This window comes from Heliangelus exortis, chromosome 6 (genome assembly GCF_036169615.1).
Source record: "Heliangelus exortis chromosome 6, bHelExo1.hap1, whole genome shotgun sequence".
Taxonomy (NCBI): Eukaryota; Metazoa; Chordata; class Aves; order Apodiformes; family Trochilidae; genus Heliangelus; species Heliangelus exortis.
In genome coordinates, this window is record NC_092427.1 from 37,297,460 (window position 1) to 37,314,818 (window position 17,359).

Below are 17,359 nucleotides of genomic sequence, written 5' to 3' on the forward strand. Positions count from 1 at the left end.
GGGTGCTTAGAGCAACCAAAGAGGAACGTTCTGATGTCTGTAGTAGGGGTCAGGCTGAGGATTTCTTATTGAGAAGTGCAGAGCCAAGTCTAAGAGATATAAAAGCACTTGCCAGAAGGCAAACAGCAGGTCACAGGGTGAGCAGCAGGATCATTCTGTCTCAGGGCTTTACTTAACTGGCCTTGCCAGCCTTTTGGTCAGTTTCTCAGCGTGGATTCCTCTTCTTCTTCTCCCATTTTTCCAGGGAAGGTGAGAAGTGCTTCCACATGTGCAGTTCTTATATGACTGAAGCTTTCTTGAAGACATAAGGATTTTGCTACCAACTTCTGGAAACACTGGAGCATATGTTCCACTAACTGCAGGGCAAGAATTCACTGTGCACCTCTTAATTGCATCCATACAGACAAGATATTCTCCTGCACGTGGTCAATTGCAAATGAGCAAGAATCTAGCTAATGAAAGTAGATTTTGTCCAGAGCAACTCCAAGTGCTGCTCCTTATTGAGGAACTTTTTCTTGCCAAATTTCAAGATTTTAGCTCTATCAATTCAGACAGGAGCCCTGTCTGAATAATCACAGTTGATTGCTCCTGGAGTTGTGTGAACATTCACAACCACATTTGTCATCTTCTCCTTTAGTGTTTTTCTAAGAAAATAATTTTGTTGTCAACAAATCCCTTTCTTGAATGAAAAGCTAGTAGCTAAAGTGGAAGGCTTAGGATGGGAATGGGTTCTCCCTTTGCCAAACTCAGCACTGCTGCAGAGCTTGACATCTAGAGGATCCTAGAGGTGTGAATTCTATCAGTATCAGTATCCCACCCCAGTAATTAACCAGGAGGTTGATTGGATTTTCCTCCACTGTGTAAGGGCAGAGCTCTGTGAAAAACTGTTCAGACACTGGTGCCTATCAGACACCTTCTCTTACCTTCAGGTCTATGACCATTTGTTAACCCTCTTTTTCCTTACTACCACACCAAGATAAAGTTGACTTATTCCAATTCAGGTGTGCACTTTATGCTCAAGAGCTCATGTACTCTTATGTGCATCCTAAATTGAGCTGTGTTTAACTCTGCTTGGTGTTCCTTCTGAGCACAGAGCTAAATCTGGGACTTAGCAGAACAGGACAACTATTCAAACTCAGCATGCACCTTTCCTTGATCAGCCTTGCTGGATGGTCAGCTGAGTGGGGCTCCCATGTACTGAGAAGCAGATTATTTCAGCTGAGATGTCCCAATGTAAGCTCTTCTCATTCAGATTATTAGGGCTTCTGTAGAGATTAGACTCTGTAAATTGTCTTTAAGAATATTTACTGTCTGCTTCCTGCAAGATTTCCCTTTTTGCTTCCATTTCACCTCTGGTGGCTCAGTCCTGAAACACCACTCTTGCATGTGATACTTCATTGCATACCAGTATAAACCTTGGTGCTTCAGTTGTTTAGAAATTCAAACCAGGTGATTTTTCTGTACTTGTGGCATTTTCTGTGAGCAAGCATTTGGACTGCAGAGCTAGTGGTGGGCCACTTCTGTGAGTTAGAATTGACAGTAATAGAAACAAAGATACTGCTGCCAGTTTGTTCCTGGATCACACCTGGCTGGGAGAATTCAGCTGTGGGTTTGTTCATATGGAGCAGGGAGTCAGCAGGAGGTACTGAGCAGAGAACATGTTTCCCTTCTTTGGGAAAAGCACTTTTACTGTCACGTTCTATCAGGTCATCCTGGATTAGTAACTCAAGCAAATAGTTTTCTATCTTTTGTGCCATGCAGTTAAAAGCACAACCTGTTTAACTTGCCTGCAGGAGCAACACATGGCTATCTGTATTGATGCCCATTTGCTTCTGGAACAAACTAAGCACTGATTACCCTCATCAGGAGTGCTCAAGAAGAATCAGACATCAAGGTTTAAATTAAACATTAATCAGAATATAGAAGAAGCCACTGCAATTGATGGAGAGTAAGCTTTTTGATACTCTTTCATATTTTTTTTTCTTGGGGTAGGGGGAAGCTTTACCAGGCAGGAGTAGGGCACTTCTTTTTCTGTGTCTGTGGTGCCAGGCTTGGCACTGGGGCAGCTCCTGTGCTTTCCTCATAGAAAGGGATTAGATTCTATGATTTCCTCATAGAAGGGATTGCTGAGCCTCAGTGGTCAGGAGGGGATGGTCTCACCTCTTTCAGGATGCCCAGTTCAGCCTTTCCAGCTTTCCTCCACTCTGCTGGGTGACAGCTGGCACTGGTGGCTGTGTGGTGTCCCACTCCTGTCCTGCAGAGGATCTGCAGAGGATGACTGAGTTGGACTGCAGAGGGATGGATGTCTCTGCTGACAATAATCACATTACAGGATCATCATCTGGAGCTTCTAAAAACAACATTCCCTCATCTGTTTGCCTAGCTGGTGCAAAACACATATTTACATAGGCTCTCATCTTAGGAAGTTTCATCATCTCTTGCGTAGGAGAATGCTGAAGTGATGTTTGCACCAGAAATGTTCCACATTCCACACATGCTTTCAGCCACCCAGCAGGGGCCTGAAGGCAAAAACAGATGAATGCCATGATCCCACAGGGTAAAAGTAAAAGCTGTAGGGACCTCAGCAGAGTTTTCCAGCTTATTCTCAAACATCTCAGCCTTCGAATCCTGCTGAAGGATTCTTCATGTGCTCAGAATCAAACATCTGCTTTAGCATTTCCATGAGCAGGATGTTAGGCTGATTCACCAAAATAAACCCAGGACTGACTCTAAAGGGGTGAAATGCAAGAGCACCATTTGCCTACTTTAGTTCCTGGAGTCAGAGTTTAAGCACTTGAAAACTAGAATCTGAAACTTAGGAAGTGGGTAGCTTCAGGCAGAGTTAACCCAAAACAAGGTACTTGGAGGCAGTCACCATAAAGCAGCAAAAGTAGGGGTGTTGCCCAGCCTGACTTCATGCTCCTCTTGTCATGTGAATTGGGAACACTGACAGCCTGAGGTTAGGAGGTCTGCAGCCCCACAAACCCCCCCTTTGTCCCTCCATCACTTACTCCTTGAAACTGACCATCACTACCCCAGTCCAACACATTTTCCAGCCCCTAACCTCTCGTTTTGGCATTTTTTAGTCAAAATCAGCATGAGGTGGATATATGGACACCAATTTCTCGTGCCATCATAATGTGTGCTTAATACACATCATCATATTGGTGTTTTCTGCTCCTGTGCTACAACTTGTTATTTTGCAATCATATGGTTAAGCAAATTAAGAAATTGAACATCCTGTGTGCAAGATCTATTTGGGTGACATTAACATAAAATCAGTCAAGGAGCTGAGTGTTGAGTTTTCTGGGCTCACATACACATCACTGCAGGAGGCTTGCAGAAATAAATCCTTGGGTGATGTGCAAACATTGTGACTTTTGAAGGCTCTCTGCCTGAACTGAAGCTTCCAAACCACACTCGAGGGCCATGAAAACACAGACCATCCCAACCCTAAAGGGTTCTCAGTATCTCAGCAAGGAGAATAATTGGAAGTCAATCAATATGAAAGCTCTGGGAAGTCTGGCTCCCAAGCACAAAGCTCAGGGGGCTGGGGAGCCAAGGGGGTAAAAGCCTGCTTCAGAAACAGGAAAGATCAAATAGATTTGGTAAAAGCAAAATAACCACTTTCTCCTCCAAAACTGTTAATTTTCAACAAATCAGTAAATTCCAGCCTGTTCAAGTTGATGTTAGGCAGACAAAAACAGCAGCAAGCACATTGCTGGCAGGACACTGGCAGAGGGTGTTTGGAGATGGGTTTTTTGCTGGGCTCCACAAGAAACTGTTTAACCTTCAACATGTCAGGAAATGTGAAAGTTTCAGAACTGTACTTTGAATTCTGACTGAGACATGAAGAGGAACCTCAGAAGTTCCACAGAGAAGGATTATTGTCATTGCTGTGGGCTTTGTACCACTCTGACAACTTGGTTGCCCAAGGACAAGGGCTTTGTCAGTATGGAAAAGTGTGGAATGACAAGTTTATGCTGAGAGTACTTGGAGTTAATTTTTTCCATTTTCCCTCATGCACTCCAATCCCTCAGTAATTTCAGGTCCAGCCCTTGGCAGAGGCATGGCCAGAGCTGGGCTTGCACCAAAGACAGGGAGTTGGACACTAAAAGAGGATAAACACAGATTGCTCAAGGAAAACTTTCTGAATGAAGTAATTCACTTCTGGTTTGAGAATAAAATAGCTCTGATAGTCACTGGTCCCCATAAGCTTTCTGCAGGCCCACTTTACTTATTGCACTTTGAAATCTAAAGGACTCTCCAGGAATGGAAGGTGAAACATGCACATAAGTGGTGGTGGAGCTGGAGCCTTATCTGACTAATTTCTCCTAGGCTGATAATCAAATTCTACATAGCCCTGGCTCTTGGAGCAAACATTTCTCCCTAAGGACAAACCTCTTCACTGAACAATAGCTCAGGAGTGAGCTGGCACTCCAGAGTTCAAGGCAGACCCACTGTAATTAATTCAGTTAGAGCACAGCAATTTGGAGGCAGCAGAAGGATGGCAAATCCCACCCTGTTTCCTAATCTTCCCCGAAGGAACATATTTATTACAAACTCTTAAAATCACCTTTTGATAACGTTGAACAGCCTGTCAGGGGCCCATTAAGGCATACAAGGCAGACCCATTTTAATCCTTAATACCACTTGAAGATTATCCATTTTAAATGGCCTTGCAGAGCTTATCATAATTCTGTAAACTATTAAAAAGTATTAAAAAGCACTGCCACATCTATCTGATGAGAGAAACACAAGCTCCTTCACTGTGCCTGATAGAAACCCCTGTACCTCTCTGGCTGCCTGACAGGGATTCCAGGTGTAGCAATCCAGGTACAGCAACTTCCCAAGTTTCCCTTGGGAAAGCTTCCCTGAGGGTGAAGGCTGTACCAGAGCAACCTGAGATACTCTGCTTCTCAGGCTAAATGCAAAGATGTCACTTTCTTTTCTACATGGGTCCCAGCAGCACCCATACCACATCTGGAGCCTGACCTGCAACACCAGCCTGGGCTTGTGAGCAGAGAGGTGTCTGAGCTGCAGTCAACCAGATAAGAAGTGAAGGGAGGCTGCCAGACTCATTTTCACTGAGGATCTGAACCACAATTCAGTCCAGGTGACATTTTACATATTTTCACCATTGTTTTTGTTTAATCTGTGAAAGCAATTACACAGCCAATTGAACAGTCTAAAGCAACTGCTGCAATAGTCAATATTTCAGGGAGGTACAGCACAGCTCAGCTTTCCCAGCTAGGATTTCCAGGCATAGCCCTACGGTATCTATACCATCCATCACTGCCACTGCCATCTGGCTTACCTGAATCCTCCCCAACTCCAGCTTGTGCTGAACAAACCTGACTTTTCTTTGGGCTCCTTTTGAGGAAAAGAAGGCAAGGAAAGAGCCTGTACTGCTGGTGACATGCACAACGTTAGCTGGCGTCCTCAGCTCTTACCTGAAGTGTGACAGGGGACAGCAGAGTGACAGAGAAGGCCAAACACAGGGGGTCTCTGGGTGGTCACTTTGAGGTAGGTCATTGATGGCTCCCCCTGGTGAATTGCCCAGTGTAAACATGTAATATTAGACCCTTCCAGGACTGCTTGCCTGTCACTTCAGCTGAACTCTGAGTTTTCTTGCTGGGGCTGAAACCCAACCTGCTTCTCCTCAGAGGGTCGCTGCACAGGAACCCCTCCCACCCCACCAGCAGGGCCCAGTTTGCTGTGGGACAAACTGGGGCTACAGGTGAGCTGCTGAGGTGATGCAACACCTTCAGGAGATAACTGTGCACACAAGCAGGCTGGGAGCTGGCAGCAGAACTGCTGTGTTACCTGTGATAAATAGCCCGTGTCACCACAGTAGCTGCTCTCCAGATTGAAGCAGACTTCTGCGAATCAGCAGGGTCAGCATTTGAAAAGCATGTGAATATTGTGCACTTGTAAATATTTGAGCACATCTGTTTAGCTCCCTCTCAAAAACCACTGGGAAAAACTACTTCACATTGTGCCATGCAATGCTGTTACCTTGCTCTAATTGTCAAATCTGTTGAGTGTTTTTCTCGTGCACACAAAAATTAAAAATTACTATCCTCATTCATGATTAATTCAGCTGCAGTGCTGCACTGTGTCACGCTGCATGTTTTAAAGTATTAAATTCCACCTCATAATCAGAAGAGTTTTAATTAACTTTTTGCCAGTTCATTTTTTTTTTTTCTTTCCCTCATTCACAGAGCCTCAGACAATCTCCAGAGCTGCTCTCCCTGCAAATGCCTCTTTGGATGCTACCAAGAGAGTACTGGAGTGCCAAGCTGGCACTGTGAAGCTTACCTGCACCAACCCAAACCTGGCTGCCTCTTTCCTGCCTCCCTGCTCCAGGCCTGAGGCACAGCTCACCTGGCCAGGAGACACCAGAGATCTCACCCACAGCATCCCAGAGCTGACAGGGAAGAGCATCTGGCTACTGCTGCCCTTCACTCTGTATCTGCCAGCAGATATGAGACTGATCTTTTATATTAAGCCTTTAGGCAAGGGAAAGACAGGGCTTCAGAGGAGCAGTATTCCCACCTGTATGTCTGTCATTTTGCTGTGGAAGTTTCTGTCCTCTTCCCCACGTATCTGATGCACCCCAGAATTTCCCCAAACTGCTCAGGTACCTCTTATGGGTTTGCAGAGGGACTCTGGGCAGGGACAGGTTTGCAGGTAGGAAGAATTGTGTTCTCTTCTCTTCTCCAAGTTGGCCCTGATGAGAAGGAAGGAAAGCAGCTTGTTAAACTTTATTATTTTCACAACAGAGCAAAAGAAAAAGAAGCCAGCAGGGAAAGAGGACCCATAGGAGACTCAGCCCCCTCCCACAGGTTTCATGAACCTTTCAGGGCCAGTGTGATTTTTTTAGACTCAACTTGGAAGTGCCCAAAGATCCAAGAGCCAGGTGGGCTCGAGCAGGTTTGGATCTCAGCACAGGAGTTTTCCTTGTGAGCAGCAAGAACAGAACAAAGCAGCAGGAGATCCTCTTCCTGCCTCTGCCCCCATGGAACCCTGAGGGAAAGCCACCTTGGCAGCACGACCAGGCTGTCTCTGGGTGGCTTTTCCTTGCAGGCCCAGCACTTACTCAGCGGATCTCCTCAGGTTTTTCTGACCTTGGCAAGATGACAAGGGTTGTGTTTTCACATGGCTGAGTTGTTCCTGAACAATTTCTCTGATGTATTAGGCACAAACTTTCTGTCAGCAGCAGGCATGGCTAATGTCTCCACCTGCTTTCCCCCTCAGCAGATACATTTGGTATCTGTTGCATGGAAAATCCCACTTCTTGGGTGTTTTTTTTGGTTTAGTGGTGAATTCCCAGTGCAGGCTGAGGGAGAAATCACTCCTGGGAGGAGGGGGGGGCAGCTGGATTAAATTTACTCTGCTTTCCCCAAGAAAACTTCTTCCTGGGTTCCTGATGTGTATTAAGGGCTTGAGCCCCTCTGGAGGGGCAGAGGCTGAAGGGAGCTGTGAAAGGGCCACCCTCTGACTGCAGAGGCCCATGACACTTTGCAAGAGCCACTGCTTTTTTGCTATTTCTGTGTCCCTTTAAAAGCTCCCTGAGCCTCTGGAAGGAGCTGGGAATCCTGTCAGTACTTAAGAGGATAAAACGTGGTTATATTTGATAGACAAGGCCAGAAGAAACATCTCCAAAAACATTTGCTTTTTGGTAAGAAAACGAATAAAGGTATTCCTGGCCCGGGGGCATTTTCAGTTGGATTTCTTTACTACTTTTTTTCCTGACACCTACTGTCCCCTTTCTGCCAGCTCTGAACTCACTCAGCTGTGTCACATGGCTTGGAGACAATTGTTCCCTGTGCCAGAGCACTGTGAACCTCATCTAGGTGGGAGATGGACAACTCCTCCTTCCAAGCTGGTGTTTGCCTGGCACAGGAGTGACAGAAGCTGTACACACCAAGAGACTTTCATGATCTTGTTTTGTGTTTGGTGTCAAATCAGTGGTGTGCACAGGACAGCTTCAGCCCAGCTCTGTGTGCTCACACCACTAGCAGTCATTTTACAATAAGCCTCTGTAATGATTAGGCCTTGGGGCAAGTCTTAAGAGAGCAATCCTTTCTGCTCTGGGTTTTTGTCTTTGGGTTTTAACCCAAAAAAGGTTTTTTAAGGGCTAAGACTGCACTGCAAAGGATGCACTGATTTAAACTACATATCCAGTTAAGACTGTGGAGGTCCCACTCTTGCTGGTTTAAACTTGCTGACATCCCTGGCTCCTGCACAGGAAGGAGGAAGAGGATCCTGTAAGAATTTAGCTTTTTATGGCTCTGCTTTGCATCAGCACCACACAGCTACCAGCAGTGCCTCCCTGGGACAGCAGCTCAGCCTTGTTTCCTGCCCTATCCCCATTACAGATATGGGAGGAGAAACCTTATTTGGAGCATCATATAGGAGAACCTCCTTTGTCTCCTTTCTGCTGGGCTTCTTGATGAACTACCCAACTAATTTTAATATTAGTAGACTGATATTAAAGGTGACCTTCATTTCCTCCATTTTTTAATGCACTCCTTTGCTGCCACCCCCAGCAAGCACCCAGGGTGGGCAGACCCTCTGCAGACTTCCCTAGGCAGCCTCCTGTAGTGCAGTAGCTGAGGAGCTGCCCCTGGGCAACACAACCTCTCTAGGCCTGGCCTTGCTTTGGGGATGGTTCAGTGATTCACCAGTTTTCAGAGATTTGTACACCTAGAAATATCACACATACCTTTTAGCATCAGGAACTCCTCAGGACAAGGCTTGAGCAGGAAGGGCCCTTCCTTTCTCCTCTCCAGTGTGATGGGCTGAAAACGGAGATGAAGAAATATTTTGTGAAATAAAAATAAGAAGAGCTGCCAAAAGGAAACGTGGCAGATATTTCTAGGTGAGCACTGCAAGGCTGAGTAAGGGATTTGAACACTTCACCACTAAAATGAATCAAAGACATTCATTTCAGTCCCCTGGGCTGATTTGCAAGCACAAGACAGTGGGGCTGGAATATCCCGTGCATGTGTGCAGTTGTCAGTTGGAGTTTATTTTGAATAGATGCAAGATAAGATAAACCAGACAAAAAGGCAGGCACTCAGGTACATCCTGAATTTGGCAGAATGCAGAGCAGCACCCACCCATCTTCCTGCCTCCCATCTGCAAGCACTCAGCAATCCTGCATGTTCAGTTGCAGGTTATTCTCAGACAGAAAATTGCATTAGCTGGGTTTTTTTGCTCAGAAGAAACAAGTAAAAGCAAAGCCAAATCCAAGAAACCCCTCTCTGCTAGGGGCTGTTCCTTTCCAGCAGCACAGTCCCCTTATCAATCCCAAAAAGGGCCAGGGAGGTTCTGTGTGTGGGCCATGGATAGGAGCTGTATAATTGGTTTGGTTTCTTTATTCAGTAGGTTTTTCCAGGTATCACCAAGTTGTGTATTTCCCCTGCTTCAGGATAGGAGATGCTCACAGCAAAAAGAAACATATTCATGCATGAAACACCATTATAATTTAACAACCATCTTCCAAGTGAAGAACAGAACATTGGGAGAGACTGTACTGAGGATAAGGTTGCAAAAGGGGCAAGTTCAGCATGAGGTGGTCAACTAAACAGTACTGAAAGGCTTTTTGTGAGTTTCCTGAGTGTTCAGCAGGATGGGTTATAATGGGAGAGCTGAAGGGAGAACTCCACTGAGCAAAATGAATGTGGTAAGCCCTCTGGCTATGTCAAAGGATAAAATGAGATTCCCCCAAAATAGCAAGGTAACCAAACAGGAGTTAAACACAGCTGCTCAAAATTATTTTCAGCTGATCTTTGGTCATAAAAGGCCATCATTAAGATCTGAAAGTTAACAAAAAAACTGTTTGCATTGGACCTGGAGTAGGAAATTTGGAAATGTTCTTTATCTTGTCTCTATTATATTTTTTCTTTCTCCTTCACTGTATCCCCACCTTTCTGTCATGGGGTATGGAATAAGGGGCAACAAAGGAGAGGAGCTGGAAGAAGTCTATTCAAGAAGAAGCATGCAAAACCAAACAACAACAGAACAACAAAACCCCAGATCTTTCAGCTGCAATTATTTTCTCTAAATTTCAGTGAAACCATTCAGGAAAACAAAATATTACTAATTCTCACTCCAAAAGTTTTTTGAAATGGTTTCAACATTCTTCCCCAGCCTGGTTTTCTCCTGTCCCCAGGCCACAGTGATGAGTGGTGCTGGAGGAGCTGCTCCAGCAGAGCAGGAGCTGGGGAAGGGGCCACCAGCCCAGCAGAGGAAACAGCCCACGGGTTGGGAAATCCCCAGGGCCAGCTGAATCCAGCTGGCCTTAGCAGGAATGCACTGGTCACCCCTTACCTCATCCATCCACAGTTCAAAATCAGTGATGGGTTGAGCATCCTGAAACTCAAAACCTGGGGAGCTCTTTTGTCCAGGCCAGCCCACCACACCACCTTCAGCCCAGCTTCTCTGCACATCTGGGCTGTAGAGGTGAATGTGTTAATTTAACCCAGGGATGGAACACAGGGAAGCTGTAGGAGCTGAGTCCTTCCCTTGCCAGCAGTCAGCATGCACCAGGGTGCTGGACATCTCAAACCAGAAAGAAGAGCTGGCTGGTAGAGCACTGCGAGCACTGATCTGAACAGCTTGTGAACCATTACTATCTAGAAGTGTCAAGAAAGATTAGAACAAACATCAAGCAAAGATGAAATAAACAGCTATTGTATGGACAGAAATGGATTTTCAGTTTCCACAGTAAATAAAATAATGTGCTGCCTTAGTCAGTGCCCCTGTGATGATACAGTTTGCAGGATTTTTACTGGCAAGCTGCCATACTTACTTTCATTTATCTGCCTCAAAGCACCATTTCAAAAAGTGCAAAAGCATGTTGTTGATAGAGGAGATTGTTTATAGCTGAATTGAGTATTTCAGAACAACACGCATTGTAATAAAGGGGGGGAAGGGACAAGGAAGCCAGCACAGCTGCAGCTTCTTGAATCCTTTGTCAAAAATCAATGCCAGAAAGCCGAGACGGATTTGTTCTGTCTCGGGGAAACGCAGCCCCCCGGCAGCTCTGCTCCCTGACAAGTGCTAACCCAGGCCCAGAGACCACCAAGGCTTCCCCAGCACCCTGTCCCCAGGGTGCTGACACCCCTGGGTGGCTGAGCAAGAGGAGGCACTGCACACCCTGACAGCTCCTCCATGGCCTGAGGACCCATCGCTCCTCTGCAGCTTCCCTGTGGGCAGCACAGGGGTGGCAGTAACTCCTCCAGACATCTCCAGGCCACCTTGGGGTGTCAGGAGAGGAAGGAGGGAATTAAAAATAATAATATAAACAAACCCCAGGTGCTTCCAGAGCAGAGTGCAGCCTGAGTCACCTGGGTGGCAAGCTGCTGCTGCTGCTGCTGCTGCTGCTGCTGCTGATGATGATGATGATGATGATGATGATGATGATGATGGAGCAGGACAAGAAGCCAGGCTGGGCCATTGCAGGTGGGCAGCAGTGGCTGAAGCAGAAAGGTGACTTGTCCCAGCTCACCAGCCTCCCTCCCAGCACCTTCAAAAGGACAGTAATCACACTGCCTGGGTCTCTGTGTCAAAAAACAGCATGAAGTGCCCACACTCTGGAGGCTTCTGCTGCTACCAAGGCTGGTTTCTCAGCCCAGACAAGAAAAGGCTGGTGAGAGAGGACTTCAGTTCCTCTGAGGGTCTCAGTTCCTCTGAGACCACTGCATCTAAACCAATAAAAGACTTTAAGGCTAGAATTAAGGTAAAAGGAGAGCAAGACTTCACAGGAGGATAAACGTAGTTGCTACCCAGAGTTGTAGCCTCCTTCTCCAACCCTGCTGGCTCTGCAATCAAATGTCTCACACTCCCACCAGGCTGGGGGCCAGCAGCTTCCCTGGCCACTATTCCTGCAGCTTCCATGGGCTTTCAGGAGATAACGGGGTCCTCCAGCTCCCAGTGTCAGCAGGAGCTCCTGAAGGAGCTCATCATCCCAAAGGGTGGTTTGATCCCTCACTGAATCAAGCCCTATTAGCAGATTTCCAGGCATTTACAGATGCCATCTTTTCTACATTAATATTTAACCCACCAAGTCTTTCAAAGCCCATCTTTCCAAACCTCAAGTTCCCAGATGCTTTTTAATGCCCTTCTCAATAGGGCAATAAAAGTCTGATATTTTATTACTCCCATGAATTATTATCCCAATTTGTGATTTGCCAGACTTTTTTAAACTTCAAAAATCTGTACTGTATTTTCCCACACACACACACACACAAAAAATAAAAATGCTGTGCACAACACATTTTTCTCTAACAAGCTGGAGCCTAATATTTAAATAGACACAATGCTTTTTTTTTCTGAAAGGGCACACTATCTTTGTCACACACTCAGTGAGGTTGTTTTGTGTCACCCCAAGCCATGTAGGCTTTCCCAAAATAAAAAGGATAACCTAGAATGGTGCAAGAAGCACTGGAAGCAGAACGAAATGGTTGTGCATTCTTCTCAACTTTGATGTCATGTAAACTTCCAGGATGGTTTATAGGCACCATTTTTATCTCTCTTTTTAATAAGAAGTAAGCATCTTGGTTATCTGGAATGCAGATGCTGGGCAAATTCAGAAGCTCTGGAATGCCTGCCAGCTGTGCTCCCTATGCAGCAGACGCCAGAGATAATGGAGCAAAAGGAGCTGGAGATCTGATCCAGCATCCAGGGAAGTGGAAGTTTCACTGACTGAGCTGAGCTCTGGATGAAGCCTCCAGAGAGCACCTTTCCATCTGGAAACTTAGAGACCTGCCTGAAGCCAGAACACCACAGGTGAGGTGGGTCAAACAAAATCCAAACTTGGCTTGCTAAGAATGTCTCAACAGGGCAAGGTTTCTAAAGACAGGAGGCTGATTCCTGCTCCTCTGATGGGGAGAGCAGAGCTGGGTTTGTGTTGGCAATGACTGACCTACCAACGTGGGGATGGACACTTCCATTTGTCACCCTGTGAGAAATGAGGGTTTCATACTTATAAACTCACAGAAGTGCCTATTTTGTGAGTGGCATCCCAGTGGTGTGTTCTGGAGAAGCCAAAAATGAAAGTTGGTTGAAAATATTTGCTTTCTTTCTCCTGCAGACCTATTAAAAGATGGAGAACTTCTGTGAAGCCATCTGCAATGGCTCAGGGCTGGCCACAGCTTTGTGCTGAGCACTACACTGGTGACTTGGCTGGCAGGAGCCCCAGAGCTTTTCTTTTCCTGGGTGGAATTATGGCATCAGACTCCCCACAGCTACAGGCTATGTCAGCCTGGAAGGAGCAGCCTCATTGCCCATCACAACTTGCAGCCTGAATCCTGGAGCATTTAAACTCATCTCTGGTTAGACAGATTTGTGTCAGAGATGTGAGAGTGCCTGGAGAACCTCAACTGGGGACTGACTGGAAAAGTGCTTTGCCTTCAGTAGTGTTTTCTAAGGATCCTTTTTCACCACAGGAGATACCCACCTTGCAGTGGACCTTTCAGGGTCTATTTTGAGGTGAACAGAGCTTTGAATATTACAATCTTCTTGCAGAAGAGCAATTCCTAGTGACAAATTAATTTCCACAGAGCATCTATGCAGGTGGATATATAGTAATATATTATATAGTAGTATATATAGTAATATATACTATATATTAGTAAAACACAACACATACACACACAGCTCTTATGCTACAGGCACTGGAATTACCTTTCCCCAGCTGCAGTTTCTTCTCTATATGCCTCCCACTTTATTTTTCTCTTTTAGACACCTTTCCATCAAGGAGGTGTTGAAGACAACTCTCTATTTTGCTGAGTATGTATTTTCTGCCTTTAGCTAACTGCTGTGACAGCTGGTAGAGCAGACACTTGTGTGTCTCATCCAGCCAAGCAGCAGCTCCTGATCTCAGAGGAGAGAATTCAAGCCCTCCTTTTGCATCACTCATACAGGAGGTTTTTGGAGAGCTTCACCTCAAACCCACGATTTTACTAAGGAAGATTATGGGTGCCTTCAGCTTTCAGAGACCCCCAGCTGAGTGGAGAGCACACCAGAGGAGAGATGCACAAGTACACTACAGCTTGAAATGCAGGCAGGCACAGGGAGAGTCCTGCCCCAAATCATCACTCATCTGAAGAATTCTTTCAAAGGTGGTGATGCAGAGCTGTGAAAGCCTGGGAGGAAAGTCAAATACCTCCTGCTAAAGGCCACTGAGAAGGACTTCAGAAAGTTGCCTGTGTTTCAGCACAGGCAGCCGTGGTGATCACCCTAGAAGTCCCACCATCAGAAAATTGGGACCTAGTCCCTTCTGTTGCCACGTTCCCCCTTACACCCCTTTCCCCCCATCCCTGGGCTAATCCAAAAGCACAAAGCTGTCTCCCTGCAGAGCAGGCAGAGGGACAATGACCAGGAGCCTGGCTCAGTCCCCAGCAGCACCTGTAAGTGACCCATGGCCTCCAGGTGGCACTTCCCCTCCCCTGATTTCTCAGGGCCACGACTCCCTGACAGCACTGCCTCTTCTGATGGAATACCATGGCATGGAAACATCCCTGGCAGGCATTAATTGCAGACAATGCCTCTAATCAACAATTGAACATTAATAAGCACAGACCTTGAGAATTAACACAATGAGACACTTGTACTTAATCACTAAAGAGTACTTCTCACAAAGAAAACCCTCTCCTTTTGTTCCTAAAAAGGTCAAAGTCTTCTTTTCTCTGTTTGACAAGGAGAAAAACCACACATGGTGGAGCACATCTAGGCTGCTTTATGTGGCTTCAATTATTTCCATCCATGCATAAAAAAACATTCCTTTTCAAAGATGTTCACCAAATTTTTCTATGTGATGTACAGCTCCCAGAGTCTCTGCTCCTGAAATTATTAGGTTAGCTGCTGAAAGCAGCAATCAAGTTTTACTGTTAATCTTAAAAGCTAATCCTTTTTATTGACTTCCCAGTCAATAAACTTGTAGGTCTGAAACTACTTTCGGGTTTCTTCGAGTAATAAGAGGGTTTGTGTGTACCTGTGCATGTGTTTGAAGCTGCAGATTTCCCTGCTGAGTAAGTGGCACTCGTGGGTTAAAACTCTAAAGCAGTTTGCTTTATCTCCTGCCATGGGGTCCTTCATCTCTGGGAATCAGAGTAAGGCTTGAGCAGAAAGGACTCGAGGAGTAAGGTCAGGACCCTCCTCTGGTCATGGTTTATGGGGGATTGTTACAGGGAGTGAATCCTAACAAACAGAGAGGATAAGGACAGAGGCGTTTTAAAGGGGATTTTTTGACCTTTTGGGTTTCTTTAAAGAACCTCACCAAGTGTAGTCCCATCCCTATTCTTGAATGAGGATCTCACCCAGAGAACTCCAGACCAGTTAAGCATCCCACAGATTTCTCATTCCTCAGCTCTAGCTGAAGAAAAGGGAATGGAGGACACGCCAGATGTCTCAGCCTGCTTCAAGTGGCTGTGACCTGGTGTGGCTGTGCCCAGCCCTGCAGAAGCCCTCCTCCCAAGTCTCCTCTTAACCAGCACCCAGCAGCATGGGACTCCCCAGGAGGCCCAGCATCACCTCAGGAAGAAGGGCACACAGTAAGGGAGAGGAAAAGCAGGTCTGTTCTCAGCTTACGTGCTATGTTGAACACTGAAATATAAATAGCTCTTCAAGCAGCAGGGAAAACATGAAGGCTTCCTTGGCTTTGTAATTTGTGGTGGGATTTTCTTGTGCTGAGCTGTTAGCAAGCTCTGACTGAAGCTCTTCCCACTGGTGGGGGGCATTCAGGCTGCTGCTCACAGAGCAGCCCCTCCCTCAGCAGCAGGATTGATGCTCTTGGTCCATCACCAGTTTCACACGCAGGATTCAGATCTTCACCATTCACGGACCCTGCTCGAGCTTAGCAGAAAAAAACACAGCCTGGGTTCAAAGGACACAAGGGGAAATTCTCCCCCCTGCCTCACTAAGCTTTCTCAGGCTAACCCCCTTTCCAGGACCTTTGGTTGCACCAGGAGCCCAGAGCTCTGGGGTGCAGCCCTGCCAGCCCGGCGTTCCTGCTGGGCTTTCAGGTGAGCCTCTTCCCTGCCTGCTCTTAGCACGTACAAGCAAGCTTCATGCTCTTAACATTTCCCAGAAATTCAAAGCGACAGAACCGGAGGTATTGCAATCTGGAACTCTTAACTTTGGTAAACTGGTGAGAATAGAGGAATGTGCATGTTCCTTATTTAACTGCTCCACCAGCTTTCCTTCCACGCTGCTCGGCACAGCCGCTCAGGATACGTATTAGACAACTAACATCTGGACTGAATATCTATTAGGACCATATGCTCTACCCAGCTACAGCATCATGCTGGAGATTGGGAAAATCCAAACCAAATGGAGATATCAGAAACTTTCAAGGGTCAAAACTAAAGCAATTTTGGTTTTTCCCAGCCCCGATGAAGAGGGTTTATTGGCCTGTGCTCTACGCGTAGTGTGAAAGTCTCGTTGTAGAAATAACCTGACTTTTAAAAAACCAAAAACAACTTGAGAATTGTGGTTGAAAACAGATCCATCCTGAAGATTTTTTTATCCCTAGTAAAGTTCTGAGGGAGGCAACGCTGAGTGCCTCTGTCACCTAAATGAGAATGAACACCCTGGGTCCCAACCTTCGCTTCCCTGACGGGATTTTCCCTGTGGGTGTGATGGTTTCCAGTTGCTCCCCAATAGGATTCTCCTGGTTCACAGCTGAAAAGGGTATGTGTGCCCTAAATGGCCATGCCTGGGAATGGACCATTTCCATAAACAGAAGCAGTGCTGCAATGCTACAAAAGCCCCTCCAGATAGCTGATGGAGCATTGCTTGGCTCCCTCACTAGCAAATAAGGAATTGAGAGCACTGAGCAGCTAAAATCATTTCATACATAAAGGAAGAAGGCAGAAGTCCCTTTAACTGGCTTTGGGACCTCAGCAGGAAAAAATTAGTTGCCTCACAAGTATCTCATGCAGGGGGAGACACCTTAGTGCATTGCCTTTAGTTACCAGAGGCCAACAGTGGGCTTTAGGTAAAAGCATTATTTGTATCCACGAAATGAAATAAGGAAGGGTTAAACCCTCTACATTTAAAAACCTGCCATAAAAAAAACCCAAAACATGAAACATCCTTTTAAATAAGTGAGCTTATTTTCTTAATGGTTTAGGTGGATGGATCAACACAAGAAAGGTGGAGGAAAAGAGTGCCCAGGGTGGGTATTTCTGGTTCAGAGGAGGTGAACTGGAAGAGCTGGAGGACTGAAGTGACAGCCATGGGGAGGGCTGACAGTGTGCTGGAAGGATCAGCATCACTGCTGTGCCCTTGGGAGCTGCCAGCAGATGAGAGGAGCCTGGAGGTACTGGCTGGTCACAGGACAAGT

General features: G+C 46.1%; 1 long non-coding RNA gene across 1 annotated transcript in view; it reads right to left on the reverse strand.

Annotated features, from left to right (window-relative positions):
* Nucleotides 1–17,359, reverse strand: part of LOC139797890 (uncharacterized) — a 157,669-nt gene that overhangs the window by 7,193 nt on the left and 133,117 nt on the right. Inside the window, exon 3 of the long non-coding RNA XR_011726613.1 lies at nt 6,648–6,733. This is a non-coding gene — a long non-coding RNA (uncharacterized lncRNA). The remainder of the gene's footprint in view (nt 1–6,647; nt 6,734–17,359) is intronic.